General features: G+C 46.9%; 3 protein-coding genes across 5 annotated transcripts in view; 1 reads left to right on the top strand and 2 right to left on the bottom strand.

Annotated features, from left to right (window-relative positions):
- The window catches only part of LOC135902469 (serine/threonine-protein kinase SIK2-like), a 309,800-nt gene that overhangs the window by 155,497 nt on the left and 136,935 nt on the right, over positions 1-17,368 (top strand). The gene's annotated exons all lie outside the window — the stretch shown is intronic.
- LOC139059410 (uncharacterized) overlaps positions 1-17,368 on the bottom strand; it is a 356,283-nt gene that overhangs the window by 67,347 nt on the left and 271,568 nt on the right. The gene's annotated exons all lie outside the window — the stretch shown is intronic.
- The window catches only part of LOC135902470 (homeobox protein engrailed-1a-like), a 110,305-nt gene that overhangs the window by 2,884 nt on the left and 90,053 nt on the right, over positions 1-17,368 (bottom strand). The window lies entirely within an intron of this gene.

Below are 17,368 nucleotides of genomic sequence, written 5' to 3' on the forward strand. Positions count from 1 at the left end.
GAGCAACAAAATGTTTTCCATTGCAAACGTCCAGCTAGACCAGCGTTTCTGTCAAGTGTGTATAGTGGGTTCGACATATTGGACTTCAGTTTTACTGTTATTCAATCATATTCAATTTTTTTTTCTTTTTTTCATAGGTACAGTACCATTTGTGTGACTGCAAAAAGGACCTCATACCACTTCAACTAACCAGCATCTTTTTTTTTTTTCGGAAAGCTGGTTCAATATACCAGCGCACGAAAATAATTAGCAACTATGATCAATTATAAATATATCGTCAGGAAATATACACATTTAATGCCGGCTTTCTAACAAAAACAAAGGCCACATTCAGTGCACGCTAAAATACCACTACAGCGCGTATACGGCGTGTTGGTCTTTTGCCGCTCATTCTAAACCACACCTAGCTCGCCGGCTCGTCCTTTCGAGCACTGCAATGTCTGTTGTTTAAAGAGAGGGTAACTATATATGAGGCCGGAGCCGCGTACATATCGTTTTCGCCAGCACTGCGCGCTGCGTGTACCACGCCTTGAGTGGTTTGCTTTGTGTAATTTGATATTGCAGACCTTCACATTTGATCCGAGCAGTAGGCGTCGGCCATCACCGCTCACTCTGCCTTGTAGTCGCGAACCGCTGGCGACCGGCCGGCCCGTTCGGCCACCAGCTTCGTCACGCCCCCGGAGCCCGAAAACGCGCCCCCGCTGCAGGCACACGCGGCCGAGCGGTCAGTGGCGACGGCGGTGGACGCGGCCCAAACCGTCGGCCTGCGGCGCGCTTCGCGCGTCATCGAATCGGCGGCGCGTGGTGGCGCAGCCCTGGGGTGGCGGCTGCGGCCCATTATCGGCTCGTTTCCCGCAATCCTGGGCGCGCGGCGATAAGCGCGGCTCCCCGTGGCGCCTTTCCCACGGGGTGCTCCCGGCCCGTACTCTCCCCCGAGTGAAGCCCCCACTGCCCCCAGCCCACCCCCTCCCGGCACCCCACCTCGTACCCCGATCGAGCGGTTGCATCTCCCACCGCCCGTGGCGGGGGCGCGACGGCGCTGACCGGAAACTCGGCGCGAGCAAACTCGGCGTCTGTGTGGAGTGCAACTGTTGCAAGCAACAGACGCATCGTAAATAGTCGACGCCCCTCGCATAAATGTCACTTCCTTTCTTCTTGCTCTCCGGGAAGCATTCCCGACGGGTGACGTGCGATTTCAAAGCCGCGGCAATTATCGCCGAGACGCGAACACGACATTACGCGAGCAGAAGCCGGGCTACTTGTGTTCGCTCGTCCTGGGCGTGATGTTGGTGCCATGACGCTTCCTGCTTGGTTTCAGTTCACTGTTCCAGCGTTATAACGGCTTATTGCTGCCACGCTCGCGATTGTCCAGATGTGGTAGTTAACGCAAAGAAGACAAAAATGGAACCTTTTGAACCCAAGAGCCCAACGTCCTGTCGCTCTTTCCGCTCTGTGGTGCCTAAATCCGTCAGAAGCGTTTCGTTAGGCTTTAGGACTTTTTGCGCAAAAGTTTCACCCGACAAAGTAGTTGCTCGATGGTCGTAGGTAGGCAGGTGACTGAGCCGCCGCAGTTCGGCATCTCCTGCGGCAAACATTTCTTCGGGTTGCCGGGGCAGCTTCTTCGCAAAGCACTGAGTCAATACGCTGGCGGCACAGCCGGCTTTAAGTCAGCAGATACATTCGCAGCCTGTGCCTGGAAACGCTCTTGCGTGCGCAAACGGATTTGTTTGTCCGAGACCTGTCTTAGCCACGAAATTCGCTTTGTTCTTATAAGCGATCCTCTCCCAAAGCTTCACAGACCCTCTCTTCCCGTCAAGCTGTCAGAAAAAGAAAAAAAAGTAAGAACGGGGAGGTTAACCACGGGGGTGTGCGGTTGGCCAGCCTGAAAATACCATAGTATAACCGAGTTCAACAAACTAGAACGCTCTCAAGACTCGTACAGACGCAAAGTGCTAGGCATCGTTTTTGGGTACAGCCTGGACAAAGTAACCGGGGGAGTAATAGTCGCCCTTAGAAGTACCGTTGTTACAAGGCAGCAATGTCATCCAATATCATGTCCTGGCAGACAGCCGTTATCCCTGCAATCGTTTATAAGTGGGAACTGAAGTATGGAAATTGTTTTGGTGGTCGGCACTGTAGGTCTATTTACTTGGGTCAAACATTTATACATAGCGAGATCCGTGACTGAATAATAACCGGGCCAGAAGTAACCATGTATAAATAAGCAAGGAGCATTGCCCATGCATCATGTCGTATATAATTCTCTGTTCAGCATCAGTGAAAAAAAAAGAATAAATAAGGACGGCAGACTTGTGCGAAATGACTTCAGGTTTGCAGTAGTTCAAATTGAAGTAGAGCTTCTCATTGCCACTGCCCATTCCACGCGCCCACAGCAGCCATGCCACCGCCTCGACTCGGTGCGCTGCTTTCTGTATATAGCCTCGGAGCGTTTATCCGCCTTCCCTGCTTCTGTGCACTGAGTTAGCAGTCTCCGCGGCTCCAGTTGTTTTCTCAGAATGGGTTTTTGTCAATATTTCAAACGAACATAATTATTACCCGCACTTTGCGTGCACCTTTATCGCGGACGTTTTCGACCGCTTAACAACTTCCCTGGTAAAACATGTGCCAGACATGCAGTACAAAGCGCTTGCTGAAATATGACCAAAATAGCACGGATGGCGCTGCATTATTAAAAGTACGAGGCGAGCGCCAGTTACTTAAGCCAATTTGAGCACAATAAACGGAAATTATTCATTCATTAGCGCCATAGATTCAAGTTTGTATGCAGCGTACATAAGTAGTAATAATGACGGATGTTCGCAGTTAAATGCCCGCATTTGTCATGCGGTTCACCTGTGAACAAGTTTAACAATAGCGTTACATTGTTCTCCTTTCGGAAGCACTTCAGGCAAGTCTCCAACGCAATGTAAATAAAATCAAAGCCTGTGTAGTCTTTTGCGAAATGCGCCATTCAGCTCAGAATGCAGCTCCCACGATGTGGTGTTCTGTTAATTGTAATTGCGTGCATACGCAATGAACGAAAAGAGCGTTTGTTGGCCTCTATATATTAAAACTGATCCATAATGCTTTTTCTCTGAAGCCTTTTCCCGTGGAATACATTACGTGCAACCCCAAATTCAACCTGCGGTGGAAACTGCGTGCACAAATTTCGCAGTGGTCTTTCTATGGAAGCAAGGCAAAACGCGGACAATATATATATATACAAGGAAAATAAAGAGAGACAGAGATAGAAGGGAACGCCAACTTCCAGAAGAATAAGAAGGCATCAATCACGATGGAAGGTGAATTCAAAGACCTTTTCCACTATGGTATGCGCCAACAGGTATACAAAGGTGCACCTTTTTACATCTTCCATAATCCAGATGCCAACTTCTCTGCACAGCATCTTTCCCGCCATTATGCCTCCTTTATAAGCAAATCGAGTGCAACGCTGACGTGACCTGCGCATGGAAGATGCGCTGCATAGTTCTTACAGGTTCTACGTGCTTGCTGACTTCAGAGCCTGAAATTTCTCTCTCTACCTGCTCATCTTTTTACCTTCCGCTCCCTTCTTCCCCAGTGTAAGGTAAGAAATAAAATTTTCCCTTCTGGTTAACCTCCCTGTACTTTTCCCTTTCTTCTCCCTCTCCCTCTTTGAAATTCAGATAAAGTGCGGCAGGGAATAAGTAGCTGTAGTGCAGAGAAGATGCCTGTACGTATAAAGGAAGTCAAACAAGTTACTGGAAGAGCTGTGCGGAAAAGTGTACATGCTAAATAACTGGAGCATGCATGGAAGATACGAAACAATCTGAAGAGCGTAGACATGTGCTTGCATAGGTGGTGAAGGACAAGTTGGTGCAATGTAATGCATAAGTTGTATACACAAAAGCTGCAAAGAGTATTTCGTGCATACCCCACGGCGTTAATTCTACCTGGCATGCGTTAAAAACCCATAGCGATTCGTTGACCGTGGCATATCTATAGTACACCAAACAGCCAGCCAACAGATTGTATAGCTGAGCATCTTGATCTATTGCACCACTCGTGGCGCTATCAAGGCGCGCCGAGCTAGGCGATCAACTGCAGTGTGAGCGACCACCACGCATGGATAAGTCACCGCGTCTACGCACAAACACACGCGCACCAGTCCTTTTCAAGGCCTCGCTGATGTATGTATAACCGTCCTCTTCACTGTGGGAGGGCGAATTCATCGCAGCAACATGATGAGAGATTGTGTCTTTGCCCGCGGTGCATTGGCCACCTAGCGATCGGAGAAAGCGGGTGACGCAGCCCCGCGGTCACGCACTAACTCGTGTGAGAAGTTTTCGGGACCGTTCATCTTGCTCCATACGCGTATAGACAATCGCCATCACATAGTACACTTAAGGCCGCGCTCTGTTGGAATCAACGAACAGAAAATCCGCAAAACGCATACGCGCGTAAAGACAGAGAGATAGAGAGAAAACGAAAACGAAGGCAATTGTAACAGGACATTCCCCGTGTATTGGAGCTGTCAACTTGTCGTTGCAATTTATAGTATATAACGTCGTGTTCAAGGGTGTGCCTTGTATTTCCGATCTATTCTATTAATGGAGCTGCATTATTTCTGCAGTTAACGATAGCCACGTCAGAACTACGGCTGAGCGGTGCTTTTGTGTGATAGTCAATCGAAGTTAACTGCCCGAAAAGACGTATGTAATTCGGAGTGTGGACAAGGCATGAAACCACAGGATCTGAAAGAGCTGAATATTTCCGCGGCCTATATATGAACACGCAACGTTGAATTCGGATTTCCAGCAGCCTGCACTATATATGTATATGCAAACAGCATAACAGTATGGTTTGAGTGGCTAAATACGGTCCCATATTGCTCGGAAATTCAACGTTTTCTCAGATTCCCACTGCCCGCAAGCGTTTGAGGACTTACATTGCGTATAACGTAAAATAATCGCAGCTATAGCTGCGATTATTGCAGCTACGTTGTCTCTGACACACACACTCACGCACACACGCACACTCACGCACACACGCACACTCACGCACACTCACGCACACTCACGCACACGCGCACGCACACGCGCACACACACACGCACACACGCGCACACACGCACACACACGCACACACACACACACACACACACACACACACACACACACACACACACACACACACACACACACACACACACACACACGCGCGCGCGCGCGCGCGCGCGCGCGCTCAAATAATAATGAGACGAAAGAAAAAGTGAAGAGAGGTAGTTTAATGAATGGAAAATGTAGAGAGGTCGGCCGGATAATGGAGCATCTCTACGTAAGGGAAGGGGAAGAGGGGAAGAAAAGTAGTATACATAAACATGCCGAAAGGCACCAGAGCTATACATGTGACCACGCAATGGTCCCGCACAGGACCGCGGCGTCTTACTGTAACCTTCCTGCTGTAAAACAGGCGATACCAGTCCCCCTGGTATGCATGTGGCAACTGCAGCAGCTGTGGCAGCCACAAATCGATGGAGACGCGGCATACATGAGACACTTGCGTGCAGAATCTGATTCCGGCGCGTTACAGAGCCTTACAGTATACGCGGTTTAATATTATTATTCCAAGTCCACCGCTATAAATGATGCGCATTCCATGGTTCCTCTGTGAAACATAAGTATATATATGTGTTGTTCAGCATTTCCAGTACCGAGGTATACACCATAATAGACAGTGGCCTAGGCAACGATAGCGCGGGGCGACTCCAGCATTTATGACTGCGTATAGAGGAAGCAACAGCGCACATATATAGCTTCTGTTTGCATTGGACAAATCGTACATACACGAGGAACAACCTGCGTACACGTGACTCACGTGGAAGGGACGTGCGATGCGATATATGCAATCAATTTTATAACAGCTGTGCAGTGATAAAAGGCACCACTTGAAACATTACACATTATAATTCATTGGAACTGTCTGTCGGATGAATCGGTGCCCATTTGTCATGTCAAACGTAACGCCCGTAACTATATATCGGGCGTTTCAGGGAGCCCTTTCAAAATTTTTAAAGAATTGCCCGTGGGAGAAAGCACAATTCTAGTCCGTGAGAGAGAGAAAAAACAAGGATCGGAAAGGCAGGGAGGTAGAAGAGCATCCGGTTTGCTACCCTACAGAGGGGTGGGGGAAAGGGGAATAGAAAGAGGAAGAAAGGGAGAGAGTAGGCACTAGTGCGTGTGGGAGGAACGTGTACTATACACAGGGACACTATAAACGGTCTCTAAAGCCGGTGCACTTCAAGTATTGCACTAGTGCACGAATCGCTTTTCGAGCCAGTGACGGGGGTGGCCACGGTCCGAGTATCTTTCACAATGTGAACAGTCTCGAGTCCAGTCGGCGTAACGTTGCCCCCAGAGAGAGACGTTGGACATCGTAACGAGGGTAGGTGGACAATAGGTGCTCGATGGTTTCCTCGCACTCACAGGAGTCGCACATCGGGCTCTGTTCCATTCCCAAACGATAGGAGCATTAAAAAAAATATGGGGTTTTTACGTGCCAAAACCACTTTCTGATTATAAGGCACGCCGTGGTGGAGGATTCCGGAAATTTCGACCACCTGGGGTTCCTTCACGTTAACCTAATCTAAGTACACGGGTGTTTTCGCATTTAGCCCCCATCGAAATGCGGCCGCCGTGGTCGGGATTCGATCCGGCGACCTCGTGCTCAGCAGCCTAACACCATAGCCACTGATTGACCACTGCGGGTGATAGGTGTATGCGTTCGTGAACGCCACTCCCAGCCACAAGCGGCATGGCAAGGTTGTTTCGCCGCGGGAACGGCTATAGAGATGGCATGTTCTAGCCGCGAGTTGGTCTACTCGAAGAGGCGGACATTACGTGCACAAAAAAAAATTGAAATGCATAATTGACTTATTAATAAAAAAATCCCTTATTAAGTCTTCAACTAATTACCGTATGGCACATATTGCAATTTACAGATTGTAGCCGGGGAGTTTGCAAGGCGGATCCACTTGGAACGAATTCTCAGGATGACTCCAGTTTCGAGATATTAATTCCCGAACTTTGCCGATAAATGCATTGGCGTTCCAGTTACTTTTGTGCTTCAATGCGTGAAACGACGTTGTATTAAGAAGGTAAGCAGAACGATAGTGCATTCTTATAAGAATGCATGCACTGACCTGTTGCTTACTTGCGGTATATATATACCGCAAGTTTGACTGCGCATATCCCGTAAATGGTGTCATCCACACAATTATTTTCAAGTGGATATGCCTTGCAGTCTCACCCGCTAGAATTTGTAAATTGCAATATGCGCCATAAGGTAATTAGCTAAAAACTTAATTATGGAAATTTTGTTAATTAGTCAGTTATGAATTTCACTTTGTTGTGCAAGTAATGTCCATCTCTTCGAGGAGACGGACATTTTTAAAACATTTTTAAAGTGTTCGTTTAAACACCCGGCATGTATACGTTTGTTTACGGGAGACCATGCAGAGCCTCATCAGATGGAGGCTGAACAAACGTTTCGACGTTAACAAATTTACGAGCGTCATGTATACGGCCAACAGGCGCATTGAGACGAAGAGACGTTGTGCTGTGCTACTGAATTAGAGAGAGAGAGAGAGAGAAACTTTATTTGGTCCATTAAGGATTTAGCGTTCAGTTTTCGTCTTCATCGCTGCAGACGCTTGACCTTCTTAGCAGGGTTGGGCCCCTAGTCCAGTACTCCACTGAGCCGCGCTGCTTCGCTTGCGTGCTGCACCATTTCCCTTTGGGCGGCGAGCTCGCAGCTGGTGAGCCGGCTCTCCCACTGCTCTGCACTCGGGGTTTTGTGATGGTGGAATGTGTAGTTACGTTTACACTCCCAGGTTATGTGGTAAAATGTGGGGGTTGCCCCGCACCACGGGCATGTGTTCCTAAATTGTGTAGGATACATCTTGCTTAGTATATGTGTTCCCGCTTGCAGCCTCCTCCAACTATATGCAAACTGGACTCAGTCTGGTTAACCTCCCTGCCTTTCCGTCTTCCCTTCTCTCTCTCTGTCTGCTTCTTGCTGTGTTAAGGCTTTGTGTGGCGGGGAGTATCTAATTCTCTTGCCTCTGTGGTAGTTCAGTAATTCTGAATAGCCGATCTCCACGGTGAAGTGCTGTCCCAGGGCGTGTGGCCGCTCGACTCGGTACGTGATCTCGCGAGCCAAGCTATCTGCCCTTTCATTTCCTTCTATCCCCGTGTGTGCCTGAATCCAGATTAGTTTGTGGGTTGCGGTGTGTCTGAGGTGTTCTGCCTTGCGGAGGATAGATAAGGCAGCCCTGCAGATTCTACCCTTTGTGTAGTTCCTGCATGTCTCTTTTGAATCCGTTAAAACGACCATTGCTTTGTCTTTTCGATAGCCCTCAGCCGCTGCCAGCGCAACAGCGACCTCCTCCGCTTTCACTATCCTGGCACTATGTGTAGTTGCGCAGGTGATTAGCTTGCCTGCGTTGTCAACCACTACCGAAGCTGCCTTAATGTAATTTGTATGTCTATTCCATGGATACAGTGTTGCATCCGTGAAAACCGTGTTTTCTAGTTTGGCTAAATGCCTTTCCACATAACAGGCACGTACCCAGGATTTTTTTTCGGGGGGGGCCCACCACCTCCATCATCATCATCATCACATTCATAATCATCATCATCATCCTGTTTTATGTCCACTGCAGGACGAAGGCCTCTCCCTGCTATCTCCATTTACCCCTGTCCTGCGCCAACCGATTCCAACTAGCGCCCGCGAATTTCCTAATTTCATCGCTCCACTTAGTGTTTTGTCGTCCTCGATTGCGTTTTCCTTCTCTTGGTATTCTGTAACCCTAATGGTCCAACGGTTATCTAACTAGCGCACTTCATGACCTGCCCAGCTACATTTTGTCCTCTTGATGTCAATTAGAATATCGTCTATACCCGTTCGCTCTCTGATCCAAACCGCTCTCTTTCTCTCTCTTAACGTTATGCCTAGCAATCTTCGTTCGATCGCTCTTTGCGCGGTCCTTAACTCATTCTCAAGTCTCTGCCCCATATGTCAGCACTGGCAAAATGCACTGATTGTACACCTTACTTTTCAATAATAATGGTAAGCTTCCAGTCAGGAGCTGGCAATGTCTGACGTATGCGATCCAACCTATTTTTATTCTTTTGTGAATTTCCATCTCATGATCAGGGTTCCCTGTGATTAATTCACCTAGGTAAACGTACTCCTTCACAGTCTCTAGTGGCCGACTGGCGATCCTGATCTCTTGTTCCTTTGGCCGGCTATTTATCATTATCGTCATCTTCTGCATATTAATATTCAACCCCACTCTTACACTCTCTCTGTTAAGGTCTCCAATCATTTGTTGTAACTCGTCTGCATTGTTGTTGAATAGAACTATGTCATCTGCAAACCGAAGGTTGCTGAGATATTTGCCGTCGATCTTTACTCCTAAGCCTTCCCAGTTTAATAGCTTGACTTCTTCTAAGCACGCAGTGAATAGCTTTGGAGAAATTGTGTCTCCCTGTCTGACCCATTTCCCTATAGGTATCTCCCTGCTTTTCTTGTGTAGAATTAAGGTAGTTGTAGAACCTCTGTATATATTCTTACGCGAAGGACGAGCCAGTAAGACGAGAAACTATTTAGATTATATTTACAACAACGGTTGCAGCGCTGACCGGTTAGATTCACAGCGCGAGCCCAGTTCGTTCTTCCTCCTCTTTTCTGGAGTGATGGCGTCCACGCACCTCGTTCAAACAAACAAATACCAAACGCATGTAGCAATATTTTTCAAGCTTTTTACGTAAGCGTTCTGTAGTCCTTGATTACGTAGTGCCTCTAGACTGCTGGTATCTCTACTGAATCATATGCATTTTCGTAATCTATATAAGCCACATAGAGAGGCTTATTGTACTCTGCAGATTTCGCGATAACCTAATTGATGACATGGATGTGATCCATTGTAAGGTATCTCTTCCTGAAGCCAGCCTGTTCCCTTGGTTGACAAAATCCAGTGTTGCCCTTATTCTATTGGACATTATTTTGGTAAATATCTTATATAATATTGGGAGCAAGCTAATGGTCCTATAATTTTTCAATTCTTTAACGTCTCCTTTTTTGTGGATTAGTATAATGTCTGCATTCTTCCAGTTTTCTGGGACCCTTGCAGCCGATATACACTTCGTATAAAGAGCCGCCAGTTTTCTAAGCAATATGTCTCCTCCATGTTTGATTAAATGGACTTTTATTCCACCTTCTCCTCCCGCTCTTCATCGTTCCATGTCTTGCAGGGCCCTTCTGACTTCATCGCTAGTTATAGGAGAGTTTCCGTATCCTGTTCATTACTGTTTCTAAGTGAGGTATCGGGACTCCTCTGGGTACTGTATACAGGTCAGCTTAGAATTTTTCCGCTGCTTTTACTGTATCTTCGAGATTCCTTATGATATTATCCCTCTTATCTTTTAGTGCATACATCATGATTTGTCCTATGCCAGGTTTCTTTTTTACTGATGTCAGGCCGCGTTCATTTTTTTACGGCTTCTTCAGTCTTTCACGTGTTATAGTTTCGAATATCAGTTATTTTCGCCTTGTGGATCAGTTCGACAGTTCCGCGAATTGCGTAACGCTCTGCGGCCGCCAGTCCCATACAATCGCGTAGAGCGCAGGACTCTGCGATTCTAGACGTACTGCGCTCACCGAGAAAGGTTAGAAAAACACCCACATAAGCACAGCAGAGAAGTGGCTACGTGAGGCGGTTCGACCGATAACTGTGGAAGCGTCATTCAAAGCAAGAAATTATTCTCCACTTCCGGCGGCGTTTTCTCTACTTCCTTTTTAAATAAAAAGATGTTGATCCAGAAATATTCTCATAAACAACGGTTAACATTTTTATTATTCGCTGTTGCTTGCAGTTTGGTTGTTGCGCGTTGGCTCTCTCCCTTAGTAGATCGCTTAATTTCTCAACTCCTTGCGATTTTTGTTTCCGGTTTCCAATTTTGCACGAAAAGTGCGATACAATTAAGGAAAAACAGACGAGGTAACTGGCGACAGTCATCTTGCTTATGGGTTTGAGGGTTATTGCAGGGCTTCATGATGGACACTCTTTCACATTATTTTATTTCCCACCTTATCTAACCCATATCACGTGTATATGGTTCCGGGCATCGGCCAGTCGCGGCGAGCCGTAACTCAAGGAAATAATGAAGCAAAGGGAAAAGTTAAACGCAATTGGTGTTTTCTCCGGCTGCAACTCGTTTCATGAGAGTACATACCAGCTGAGTAACAGCCGCATCCCTCTCCTGGTCCCAGGATCAGCCTAAACAAAGAAGGTTGAACTAACAAAAGCAAGCTCGAGCTATGCGCGTGACGGTTGAATAGATGGTGACAACTGAGCGCATCTCGAGTTAATCGCGCGGGTGCGGAATCTATGAGAAAACTGTCCTTCACATTACAAGAAATGCCGATAACTACCGCCATCTAAAAGGAGTGAAAAAGGCAGCATAAGGCTGACCGATGAACAGCTGCCAAGTCTCAACATTAATCTGGCGGCGCTTTAGGAATGTGTGAGGAGTGGTGGCGTGGGCGGGGAGGGGGGGGGGGGGGTATGCCACTTGATTTCGGGGGGGGCCCGGGCCCCCCCGGGGCCCCCCCCCTGGGTACGTGCCTGCCACATAATCTGCCCGCGCCTGCCTTCTGGCCGCGTGGAGATTTGGATCCATGTTTTTCGGAATGGGATTGATCTGCAGCGTCTTACCGATCTCGTCGGGTCTATACGTCTATACATAAATTCCGTGCATGGAAAGCGAAAACTGAGCAAATCAGCAACAGTCAGTGACCAAGGTGCAGTCTTGTTCTTCGCCTAAACTATCGCGCACGTGCGTGCATTAGACTTCATAGCTCAAGTTTATGAGCATTGAGTTCGATTCGTAGCCCGACGCGGTATTCGAGAAGATATCGCAAGCTTAAAAATGATTTTGCTATATATACCACTTTATCTGTTGGGCCCGGCTCAAGACTAAACTTTCGCCTGGCTTTCAAATTAACGAAAACTTGACCATACAATGCCGTTTACTCTAGTCATCGCGGGACGCTTTGTACGCGTCATCAAACGTAGTGTTGACCACATTAATCTGTAGTTGCAGAACACAAAAACACGTCTGTACTCTTAAATGTGGCATTATGATATATCATACAACACGACGGGGACTATACAACATAACAAATAATAATAACGATAATAATAAATTACGAAGCTTATATATTAAAACGATGAAGTCATTAAGAAGGTATAAAATGCCAAAGTGCGATGCATTCTTCAGATAAAACGAACCGTGTAATCGGCAAAAAATACTTTTTGTTTATAGACGTGAGTGCATTCTCTATAGTTGATACTTCTTTCCTTTTCTTTTTGACAAGTGCGAAATTTTCAGATTTAGTATTGAAGTCTGAATAACAGGTGCATGGCTTAGTTGCATCACATAACGTGCTTTCGAAGCTTACACCTCAACTGTACCAAGCCGCAGTTAATGGTATTCATTTTATGTGATATGCGTTCAAATGCTTCAATGGGAACGTCATCGAGTTTGCGTGCGCTTTTATCCCCACCGCCATATGTAAAAGTTCGAGTAACCGCTGTTTAAGAAAAATTGGTCATGCGCTACTACATTATTTAGTTCCCATTCCATCGCAGTATCATTTTCTTAGCTTGTAGTCAAGCGCTCGAACTCTCAGCAGCTGTTCCGTCGCCCGCTCCTTCCTCGACTCTTTCAAAATGCGGGCCAGACATCGCGGAGCAATAACACGCTTAACCCTCTTTTGAAGCGCCCCTGCAAACAAGGCGTAGTCAAATTCAATCCAGCGAGAGCCACGATGTGTGAGGCCGATGGAATTACAAATGCGGCTCTTCGCACGCTTTTATTTTGCGCTTACACGAGGAGCGCGAGAGGGGAGCGAAGGCGCCAGCTGTCGGCGCGCACCGCTCGCCACCTCGGGGTGTCGTCCGCCGACACCCCCTCTCCACATCAATGCCAGGAAGGCGGAGCCCTGTTTCAGCTACGCCTACAAAATGGCGATAGCCAATGGGGCGCGAGGAGCGGGCACGATACCCGGGCTGAGGGCGTGTCCCAATTCAGGTGCCCTTCAGCGGCGAAGTTTTTTGACAGGACTTCCGAACTGTAGGGACCTCTCTCCTGCTCTGTGCGTCTGCTTTCAGCTGCTCTCGTAAATATCGCCCTGAACGAGAAGGGAGGGGGAAAAAATGCATCGGCCGACGCGTCCGCGACGGCCATTTCACAGGGCTTCCTGAAGGGCTCTTTCTTTCGGCTGCCGCTTGCGCCGTGTATTTAGGCGACACATCGGCTGTTTGCGAAGTCAAGCTACACACTGTCATCTTCTCTCCTTCCCTACACTTTGTCCTGTTGCTTTTTTGCTTTTCATGCTCTCTCTCTCTTTCTCTCTTAGCAGATTCGACAGGTAACGACTTCTCCCAATTCGGCTTCTTGGCGACTGCAAGCGAGGTGAGCTGTGTATCTTACCCGGTACGCCGAATTTGGGAACTCAGTCGCCGCGAATTGCTCTTTTAAAATAACTGGCGCGGGGAGCGGCGCGGCTTCGCGGTCGCGCGCTGAGAGCCTCCGGCCGGCTTTCGGAGATAAGGGCGCCCAGTTTTCCCCGAAAGTGATGCTGACGTCATTCCACGGTCGTTATCGTTTAAAGAATCGCCTTCTGCCGCTGCCGGTATTTGTCGCCAACGGTTGCCGGCTTCGGAGAAAGACGTCTCAATTCGTGACACACGCCTGGCGTTCGCAATGTTCCTGGCATGCTCGCTGAAAGCGCATACTATAGGCCGAGACGAAATTGGATTTCTTGTGGTTTGCGTGTTCCATTTCCATTGTCTTCGTGATTAGTACAGTTCGTTAAGAAAGTTCCTGGCACATGTATGTGCGGCCGCGGTCATAACTTCGACTAAGCAGCGCTGCAGTCTCTCTGCACGCCTCAGTGAGAGCAATATTTCTCTTTAAAGCTTTTTCAGTGCATACTGTGCGAACCATACTGCATGCCAACTATGGAGTCAGCAATTCAATCAAGCGCATAGTTACACAAATTTTGAATTGAATGGCATCGGTATTCATGACTTGCAAGCGTACTTGTCCATATTTCTCCAAATTTAATTTTCTTTCAGTAAATATCTTTGGTCTTTTTGGAGGTCACTTCGTTGCGTTTGTGTTCTTCATCGCTTTTTCGAAACATATTTGTAACATTTTCAATGAGCGCTCAAGCCTATTGCATGTATGTATACATAAAAAGACAACGTGCGCGGAATTCGTTACTGTCCTTTAGCGAATCTTAGTTATCTTTCCCACAGCGATATAGTGCATATATAGCCACCAATAAAGCTAACGCAAGTATGAGAAAATTCGGTTGTCTAAAATTACGTCTAATGCTCTGAGGTATGACATCGAAGACGTAGTTAGCGACGTACAAATGGATTAAGAACTGTAATTGTATATCGCTCACATGCACTCCGTGTTTTTGAGCTAAATTATTTGTCATGTGGAGAAAAAAGGCCAGTAAAAAGAACATCCCGTTTGAACACGGGGAGAAGGAAAAGATGATGACAGTCGTTCTTCAGGACCACAAACGCTATAATATGCATAGTTGCGTTCTACGTTTCAGCGTGCATGCAGCTGCGAGCTTTCCTGCGTAGATGCGTGTTTATGAGTATTTTATTAACCTGGATATACCTACGCGTACTATATATACAAGGGAACAAGAAACATTTTTCAAAGCGCAGTCGGAGTTACATATACCGAGCGAAGAGTCGATCACTCGGACATTGCTTGCACACAGGCCTTGAAGAAGACAAGTCCACTTGTCGAAGCGTTGGCTCCTGCTTTCGCCTTGTTCTCGTTTTGCTCATCGTCGGACACTGATGACACATCCGCGTCGTCGTTGCTCATACATAAGTTCCAGTTAATCTACACTCCAGGCCACTTAAGCTCTCGCTGAAACGCTAAGCGCGCCGCAGGAAGCGCCTCCCTGCAGTGAACGCGTCGAGTCACTGCCCATCGTCCAACTCGTTTCCTTCTCCGTTTCGCTCAAGCGCAAAATCGCCTTGAAGGCGATCGACGATTCTCCGTCCCGACCATTCGGCACATCGTCCGTCCTTGTCGCAGCTGATCCGAAGTACGTCTTCGTGAGCTCTCACTCTGAGTCAAGGGAACAAAGCAATGGCCGAGCATGAACGATATACTGTCAAGTGGAAGTTGAAATATAAAAAATATCTTTCTCTCGCTTTTTTTTTTCACAGCCTCATATCTGCGCAGTCGGGATACAACGTCGTTATCACAAGAAAACAATTAAATGTAGTAGAAACATCACTCAGTAATCAATGTCACTGAAGAATTATATAGCAAACAAGGTTAAAGCGATACTCAGAAAACACTATTTCACAGCTAGTGTACCTTCTATACGTTCGAAAATGGACATCGCTCAAAAATTAACATTAAATTCTGGGGTTTTAACATGCCCAGTTACCACGATATGAGTAAGAGGCACTATATATAGTGGGGGACTCCGGAATAATGTTGACTCTTTCGGGTTCTTTAACGTGTGCTTAATGCAGGATACACGGGTGTTTTTGCATTTCGCCCCCATCGAAATGCGGCATTTAATTGGTCCCGCGAGGCCACGGCTTCGCAGCGCAACACCAAAGCCACGCGACCTCGGCGGGTAATGAAGATCGCGGCGCAGTCATGCCAGCACACAACTACCCTGTTCGTGTTAAAGCCACATGGGTGTAAAAATAAGGGAAATAAAACAAACAATAAAGACTGCAAGGCAGCATGTACGCGCGCCAACTGCTGCATATATATATATATATATATATATATATATATATATATATATATATATATATATATATATATATATATATATATATATATATATATATATATATATATATATATATATATATATATATATATAGCATGCACACAGGCGGCGCTGTCGCGTGAGCCAGTCATGGACCGTCACTAATGTGCTCATTAATCACGCTAACGAAGCATGTGAGGGGTATTGCTCGAACTGCACGTTGTTAAACAGAGGAAGCACTTGGATGTCTACAAAAGCGTGCGTGCACTATATAACATGGTGTGGCAGTACCCTCTGTATATAGGTTCAATATTACAGAAACAATCGAACACCCTGGCTTCCCCGTTCTTCGTACTATATATGCGCTGCATTTAACGACGCTGCTCAGTGACCGCAACCTCTCGAGCATGCATGCATCATTCACATGGAATGTCACATCTTGATAGACACCTCCGCAAGTGAAATGCTATATATGAATGCATGCATGATTACGGGAGGTATACCTCGAGTTGTTTATCATATTGTGTGGTATAATGCGAGAAGCTTATCGACATATGGGGAATGCACCGGTATGTGGAAATAACGTCGTTTGATGAGGATGGGGCCGACCGCGGGCTAACGTCAAAGAGATACTTAGCCATGGCTACCGCTGTGAGCCAAGGGCTCTGTGACCACCTCGACCTTCGCTCTCTTCTTCTTTCTTCTTTATATCCCCCTCCCCTTCCTCAATTCCTCAAATGCTTAGAGCAGTGATATATTTCTCTCTCTCTCTCTCTCTGGAAAGCCCCGGCAGCGCCGCCGAGTCTTCGTGACGCTGTGCTCCGCATGCAGCTTGTGGCTTCTGGAGAAACGCCCTTGTGGAATCTGCCGTTGATTAGCTGACGACAGCAGCTTGTTGTGCGGCTTCAGTGAAACACTGCGCGCCTTCCCGCGCTCCGAATACGTCGTGAACTGAAGAGGATCTGCTTAAGTCCAATCTGTCAGTCCGTCGGCCGTCGGTATACGATGCATCTGAGAAGGTCTGCGCGTTATAAATTCAGCTACGCCGCGGCAAGCCGTCACCTCTGTCGCCACCTCAGCGTGCACGCGCTACAGTTGCTTGGCGGCGCCTGCGTGACGCGCGTGATCCACTTCGTGACGGCGTATATATACGTGTGGCTCCGTCAGCCCCGCTTCCAGAGGTGTTCGCGCGCGCTGTTTCGGAGGCGGCTGCTCACGTAGTGCACCGTGCTGAGAGATTATATATATATATATATATATATATATATATATATATATATATATATATATATATATATATATATATATATATATATATATATATATATATATATATATATATATATATATATATATATGACTTTGACGGTAAAGCGCATGCACTGATATTGTTTCGCACTATATCTTTTTATGTCACCCATGCGTAACTGTCAATTTGCCTCTCGGGTATTTTGCTGCACGTATAGCTTGCAGAGTTCGGGAAAGCTGT

This window comes from Dermacentor albipictus, chromosome 4 (assembly GCF_038994185.2).
Source record: "Dermacentor albipictus isolate Rhodes 1998 colony chromosome 4, USDA_Dalb.pri_finalv2, whole genome shotgun sequence".
NCBI lineage: Eukaryota > Metazoa > Arthropoda > Arachnida > Ixodida > Ixodidae > Dermacentor > Dermacentor albipictus.